Genomic DNA, 8,155 nt, shown 5'->3' on the forward strand with positions numbered 1-8,155 from the left:
CCAAACACATCAAAGCTATGCTCAAAATCATGAGATATTCATTCTTTCATAATATATGATAATAATGGCATAAAACCTCATGAAATTGCATTAATTCATCTATGGTTGATTAAATCAAAGGAAACATGAAAATCTACCCAATTGGCTTGCTTATGGCTCAAGAAAGTGCATAATTCAATTGAAAATAAAAGAAAAAGACTAGTGAAACTAGGCTAAGATGACTTGTCATCACAACACCAAACTTAAAACTTGCTTGTCCCCAAGCAAGAAAAGAATCATGCAATAGAGATTGACAATCCAAGGTAAGAAGAATAGCAACTCAATGTTCATGGCAAGTTAGTTTTCTATGCATGCTACAATCACAAAAGAAATGTAAATGATTGATGCTTCTATTTAGCTCATTTTATGAAATCTTTTCTTTATGTTTCTTCCTTGAAGCAAGCTTTTGATTTTTCTTATTAGCTTCTCCTTTTGGGTGCTTTGCCCTACGAGTTAATATCAAAGCTACGATTCTAAATGTTTTGTTTTCAAGTATTACCACTTGATACATAAGCACCACAAGCATTTGAATTAGAGGACTTCATTAAGCTCATTTTTTTTCTTTTCTTGACTCTCTAATCATTGATGCTCAGAACCTTGAGCTTTGAGGGAGTACTTTATTCTTAAATTTTTAACAAGTGCAGTGAAAAAAAGTCAACTGCCCGGGTGTAGCATTATTCGGTGAATAAAAAAATGACTTTTAAAAAATAAAAATTTGAAAAAAATAAATTTTTTATTTTTGAGTTTTTAAATTATAAGAATAAACTTTTTTATTTAAATTAGAAAAATAAAATAAAGTCTAACAATATCCAGTAAGGAACAGATATGTAAATTTATTATTAATTTTTAATTTTTAAAGCAAAAAATAAATTTTTTTATAATAGTAGAAAAATAAAAAATTCCAACAATATCTAAAAAATAAAAAATTGAAAATTTTTAGATTTTTAAAATTAATTTAGTCAACTGTCGGGTGTAGCATTATCCGGTAAATAAAAAATAACAAAAATGTTTTTATAAAAATAAAAATAAAAAAAACTAAATTTATTAATTTTGAATTTTTAAATTATAAGATTAAATTTTTTTATTTAAACTAAAAATAAAATAAAGTCCAGCAATAGCAAGTAAAAAAATCAGTAAATTTTTTATTTTTTAATTTTAAAACTAAAAAATAATTTTTTTATAATAGCAGAAAAATGAAAAATTTCAAAAATATCCAAAAAATAAAAAAATTTAAAAATTTTAAATCTTTTAAATTAATTTATTCTTAATTTGTGAACAATTTGGAGCAAAAAAAAGTCAACTGGAGGGTGTACCATTATCCAGCGAATAAAAAAATATTTATGAAAAAATTAAAAATTTCAAAAACCTAATTTTTTTATTTTTGAATTTTTAAATTTTATGATTAAATTGTTTTATTTAAACTAGAAAAATAAAATAAAGTCAAGCAATATCTAGTAAATAATAGATCTATAAATTTATTATTTTTTTTAATTTTTAAACTAAAAAATAATTTTTTTTCTAGTAGTAAAAAAATAAAAAATTCCAATAATATCCAAAAAAATTGAAAATTTAATATTTTTAATTACTTTATTCTTAATTTTTTAACAAGTGCAGTGAAAAAAAGTCAACTGTTCGGGTATACACTACAAGAAAAAAGGCCTATGGCCACGCTTTTTTTTGCTACGCTTTAAAAGCGTGGCCAAAAGTGGTCTATGGCCACGCTTATGTGAGGGTGGTGTTTGAATAGAGATTTGGCCACGCTTTTTTTTGCTACGCTTAAAAAGCGTGGCGAAAAGGGTCAATGGCTACGCTTTTATGAGGGTGGCAGTTGATGCAAGATTTAGCCACGTTTTTTTCTGCCACGCTTATAAAGCGTAGCCATAGAGAGATTTCGGCACGCTTTTAAAGCGTGACAATAGAAATTTGTTATTGTTGCGTTTCAGAAGCGTGGCCGTTTCCTACAAGCCTTTTGGCACGCTTGAAAAGCGTGGCCAAAAGGTTCCCTTAGAAAAAAAAATTAAAGAAGCTCGAATAAAACAAAAACGCCTGCCCTAGCCCCTTCGTAATTCAAAGACTCAGAGAAAAAAAGCCCTAGCTAACTCCTTTTTTGTGCCCTGCCCTGACTCCTCCTTCGAAAGCCCCAATGGCGACCACCAATCTCCGTTGTGCCTCACCGCTACCCCCTTCGAAAGCCCTAGCTAACCCTTCTTCATTGTGCTTGCCTTAACCCTTCTTCAAAAGCCCTAACCCCTGCCCTCACCGCGACGACAACACTCCAACGAAGAACGACGAAGCCCTCCCTTTCGCGCTGCCGCTCGTTTCCTGCTTCCTCGCTTCCGTGAAGAACGACGAAGCCCTCCCTTCCGCGCTGCCGTTCGCTTCCTGCTTCTTCGCTTCCGTGAAGAACAACAAAGCTGTAACATCTGACGAGGTGGAAAAGCGCCAGTTCCAGCTTCGAAGAAGGCTGTAGGTTTCTCCTCTTTTTGTTTTTCTGCAGTCAGATTCATGAGGATGACTCTTAAGTTTTCATTCTTTTTTTTAATTATTCATTGTTTTTATTATAATTTCTGACCTTGGACCTGGGGCTTTCAGCGAGAATTGTATACCATCAGATCCAATTGTTGCGTCTGGAACTAAAACACGTCGAATAACTGCAGATTCTTCACCCGATTCTGAAGTCAGAGTGGCTATTCTTATGGGGTTTGGTTTACACTGCAGGCTTTGGGGATTCTTAGTTTGTGTGTAGCTGATGATTGGTGTTCTGGTTTCTATACTTTTTCAAATGGTAAGTTTTTCTTTTTGGTGCTGCTTTTGCAATTTTGGTTGCATTTATTTATCTTTTTTGAAAATTTGAATCTTTGAATTGAAAGCTTCGGGTTCTGCTGTGTGTGTGTGTGTTTTTTTTGTTGGGGGGGCTGCTCAACCCTGCTAATGTTTGTAATCTCCCCTGACGCGCTTTTTCTGTGCAAAAGCATGTCTAGTCCAAATGTTAGTAAGAATTAGGGCTTTTTGTGTGTAGTTATTAGATTGTGATTCCCCTTGCTTGAAAGGACATTTTTGTACCGTCCAAATTTTAGGCTTGTTCCATAACTTGAAAGTGTATGTTTACTTTCTTCACCATGGGGTTGCTATTTATTTGGTTGTTTAACTTGTATTAGTTTCACTGTTTCAGCGTATACTTTCCTTATGCTAATATATATGTCTGGTAACCTCTTTTTTAATTTTGGATCCATATCAGCAATTGTTCAGAGCTGAGTAGAAAGTATCATTTTTTGGTGCATTGGATTTCAAGGCTGTATTATTGGATAGAAGTTTGGAAACTCTAGTAGAGTTTGAAAGTTTAAAAGATCAGGGAATATTTATGCTCAATCTACCTGTTACATAGAGCTTGTGAACTACTTTGAGAATATTTGGAATATCAGTCAGGCTTTTTTGTATACAAAACTACTTTAGGCCTGGCTCTGAGGAATAAGCATTTTTATACCTTATCTGGAGTTGATTTTAGAATAAGCAGACTGCTACAATAGATATTGTTTGCTGTGCTCTTTCTAGATAGAGCTGCTTTTAGATGGTTCTGATGGAAATTTTGCACACACTGAAATCAAAATTCATATTTTTTCTTTAATTATTATTATTATTATTATTATTATCATTATTTTTATTTTGAAACTGCTGCATTAAAAGATCATTAGAATGGTTAAAGTGCCTTTGTTTCAGTTTCACCCAAGGCACCTAAACTAAAGCCAATAGCAGGTTTGTCAATTCCATTTTGTTGGATAAGAGAAACAAAGCCCTGGTTCTTGGTCTTTAATTGAGCCAAGTTCATTCAAAGTCAGAGGGAAAAACTGCTTTAGGTTGGTACAAAATACTTGTTTTTGTATACAAAACTACTTTAGGCCTGGCTCTGAGGAATAAGCATTTTTATACCTTATCTGGAGTTGATTTTAGAATAAGCAGACTGCTACAATAGATACTGTTTGCTGTGCTCTTTCTAGATAGAGCTGCTTTTAGATGGTTCTGATGGAATTTTTGCACACACTGAAATCAAAATTCATATTTTTTCTTTAATTATTATTATTATTATTATTATTATTATTATTATTATTATTATTATTAATTATTATTATTATTATTATTATTATTATTATTATTATTATTTTGAAACTGCTGCATTAAAAGATCATTAGAATGGTTAAAGTGCCCATATCCAACTTTTTCTGGAACTACAAGGTTAAATAGGGATTTCATGTCTTATCAGTGTATATACCCTTTTTCCAATGTCAAGAAAAGGTTTCAGTGGATGGTACACAATAGTGTTGTGTAGGAAAATTTTGTGTGTTGTTTTTGTTCTTTTTTTTTTCCTCCCTTAATGGAAGCATCAAAATTTTCTAACTCCTTTACTTTTAAATAGTGGTCCCAGGGCTGTTTCTGTTGTTAATTCTTCCTCGGAAAGACTAGGAGGAGCAAAAGTTGTCGCTACTGCTGTGGCTCCAAATGATGTGGCAAAAATTCAGGAGTTTCTAAAAAGATGGAGTGATGTTGAACATGTGGATCTTATACTTACCCTTGGTACATTTCTACACACATTAGTTTCGCTATTGAAGTCCAAAAATTCTAATTTTATTCAATTGATTTCCCATTTTATTTTCCTTTCCAATCAAGGTGGGACCGGCTTTACCTCACGAGATGTAACACCAGAAGCTACAAAACAGTTGATTGAGAAGGAAACACCTGGTCTTCTGTATGTAATGACGCAAGAAAGTTTAAAGGTATGAAACTCTTGCATTTTCTGGTTTTTCAGTTTGATTAAATGATTAAATTTTATGCATGCTTAAATATGTAGACATCATGTGCATTCTTGGTCTACTTCACTGGTGGGTTGAAGCCAACATTTGTCAATTTCTCATTTGAATTGTATAGTTGGTATTGCCTTGGGACTGTGGCTTTCTAATCGTTAGACAATTATGGTTGTATCATACTTAGTTTAGGGAAGTTTCATATTAATTGATTGCTTCGAATGGTTCTCCGGGGATTCATTGTATTGTTTTATAGATTTGATTAATTTGTTAAGTTATGGTCTTTGATTTGTTGATATTCAGATCATTAACATGCCCAGAAACCCAAAGAAAACTGCTGAGTGTATGGAGGCCTTATTGCCTTCACTTATGGTTATAGAGCTGAGTTATATTTTATTTCTGCAGGGGAAGCTATTTTGTTCCTAATTTTGTTTATTTTTCTATTTTATGTCAGTAGAAGAGTTAGAATGAGTGCGAAAATGGTGTTTCTTGTGAATGATTGAGCTTCTTTTATTTCCTAGCTGTTAAGACAAGAAGTTAAAATAAATGAACATGAAAATTTAGTTTCCCAGTTTATTTGCTTTTAGTTTTTAGATGTTTACTACCCTTGTTTTTTGGTAGTTTTTCTTGTTTCTCACTCTGGTCTCATTTGTTTCAGTTTCACCCAAGGCACCTAAACTAAAGGTAATAGCTATTATTATTTCAGTTTATTTGCTTTTACGATGTTTTAGTTTCTCACTCTGGTCTCATTTCTTTTAATATTGAATTTTGTAAATTGGTGCATTTGGTTTGCTTGGTTTATGCTATTTGTTATTATCAGTATTAATGCACGCCAAGTGCTCTTTGGTATGCCTCTTTGATATTTCTCTCTGGTTTATGCATGTTCACAATTCTGAATTCTTGTTTCTCTATCCAAGTTCATATTTCTATTTTATATACATTACAATATAAGAAGCTAAGGAATAAGAGATCTAGTTTGCTTATTGTTTAAGATTGCTAAATCATAGCGGCAAAGAATCTTAATTCACCAGTGTTTATCATCAATGTCATTGAAAAAACACACCTTCCTCACACACAATGTTGTTAATAATAAGTCTTAAACAAAAGTGAAGAAATGTTGCCGTTATCATGTCGAGAACTTGGAAAAGTTTAAAGTTCATTTACCACATAAGTTGACTTTGCTTACATCCTGCAAAATTTAAATTCTGGATTCCTTTTAAATTACCCTCAATAACTTTTTCTTATTATTTATTTGGAAAATTGGAAGGTTTATTATTAAGCTAATAAAAAACAGTTTATCCAAAATTTCATAAGATTGTTACTTTTGGTGGAACTAAAATTTTTATTGAATAGAAAAAATAATTTTCAATTTAAGCAATCATACATATTGATATAAGATTGATATTTAAACACAATGAATGGTAAAATTTAAAGCATATTTGGATCTAGCACGCAATAACATCACAACTTGGACTCCTTTATGAATAAGCTATACAAGAACAGAGAAAAAATGAATTAGATCATTTTATCTTAACAAGGCTTGAATCTCTGACGGCCACACCTCTAGTTTATAGTTCTAGGCCATATTTTTTACAAAGTTTGGAACGGGCTTGCTTGCTTTTTGGTCATTTAATTTATTTCTATAAATAGAATTCTGTATTTGATTGAAGTTTAATTTAAGTAGCAAGTCTGTAATCAAACCAGTGCATATATATGAGTTGGTTATGGCTATGTTGTGTTGAATGTGTTAGTTGAATTGATTTATTTTTTTGGTTAATATTATTTTTGGGTGCTATGGAATTATAGAATAGAATAGAACTGATGTTATTAAACTCTGATTTGATTTATTTTTGTGTTGTGTTGAATTGAAAAGCTGCATTCCTCTTGAAAGTTGAAACCAAGTTAATACTATTGTTTTAACTCTTTCCTAGCAGTCAATAGGCATTTGGTTTAAATATGCATGTAATGTTGTTACAAAGAATTTGATACTTGTTACAAAGAATTTGATACTTGTGACTTTGCTATATACTAGTTGGCATGGTGTGCCTAAAAACATCAAAGAGGACATGTGGGAGTATGCCAATGTATGTAAATATAGCATTATAGATAATTTTTTAAAATTTATTTGTTACTTTATTTATGCTAACCTTTGACATTCTAATTTGTTGTCTTTTTTAGCGAAAATTCATTCTTCCAATAACTTCAAAGCCTTGGGTAATGAAGGGATTTTGTCGTGCATGGAAAAAATACAAAGGCGAAATAAAAAAGGAACATTTCTTGAAGTACAACACAAAGAAAGAAATGATAAAGAACCGACCGTTAGAGATCCCTGAGGTTCAATTTCGCAAACTAATTCGGTATTGGAGTCTTCCGACTGTCAAGGTAATATTGTCTTTTAGTTTTTTATGTGATTAAATTTGGTGTTTTGGGAAAAGGTAGTGTGATTTTGAAAAAACAAGAAAACATGTTTATTAAGAATAATAACATCTCTTTTTTATATTTATATTTAGGCTGTGTCTACTAAGAATGCTAAAAATAGGTCAAAGCAAACATGTCCTCACCGGATGAGTTCCATAAATTTTGGAATAGTGCGCAAGCAGCTGGTAATATAAGATTGATATTTTTTGTGATTTCTCATTTATATTCATATTGTTGTTTTCTAGTTAGTATGCTTCATGTAAATTTTTCTATATGTACTCTAGCGCGACTCTAAAGAGAACAGTGAAGAACCATCAAGAGTTGAAGTTTTCATAGCAACTCGCACAAGTAAAAAAGGAAAAGAAATTGATGCTAAAACACAAAGCACAATTGTGAGTTTTTTGTATTTGTATTTGGATTTATACAATATAAATTCTATAGTGATTTCTATTAATATTTAGTTAATGCGGCTTTGTATTTTATTGCTCTTCACTTTTGACAGGCTGAACTTCAAACCCGAATAGAGGCAGGGAAAATGATGAGGATGCATTTGTAGGAGTGCTAGGAAATGACCAACCAAGTCGAGTTCGTTGTTATGGGGCTTGAATTACAAGAAGCTCTCTTAAAAAGGATGAGGAGATTCGACAAGTCAAAGTTGAATACAACAACAAGGTTGAATCATTAGAGAAGAAGATGGACGGTGTATGCAGTTTATTAAAGGTATTGGTGCACCAAGTCAACCCTGGAATGAGTGAGGAAGAGGTAGCAGCCTTAGTGCAAGCTGCCCAAAATTCTCCTTTGGATGCCTCAAGTAGCAGACCAAGAAATACTCCTCGAAGCTCAGAATCAACTCATATTCCACCCAAAGATGTAACTATCTTTGGATATTCGATATATTTCCA

At 31.9% G+C, this 8,155-nt stretch overlaps 1 long non-coding RNA gene across 1 annotated transcript; it reads left to right on the top strand.

Moving 5' to 3' along the window:
* Nucleotides 1–3,754: 3,754 nt before the first annotated feature.
* On the top strand, nucleotides 3,755–4,810 carry LOC127744763 (uncharacterized). Its single transcript, XR_008005799.1, has 3 exons — nucleotides 3,755–3,893; nucleotides 4,451–4,608; nucleotides 4,702–4,810. It is a non-coding gene; the product is annotated as an uncharacterized LOC127744763 (long non-coding RNA).
* The last annotated feature ends 3,345 nt before the right edge of the window (nucleotides 4,811–8,155 follow it).

This window comes from Arachis duranensis, chromosome 1 (assembly GCF_000817695.3).
Source record: "Arachis duranensis cultivar V14167 chromosome 1, aradu.V14167.gnm2.J7QH, whole genome shotgun sequence".
NCBI lineage: Eukaryota > Viridiplantae > Streptophyta > Magnoliopsida > Fabales > Fabaceae > Arachis > Arachis duranensis.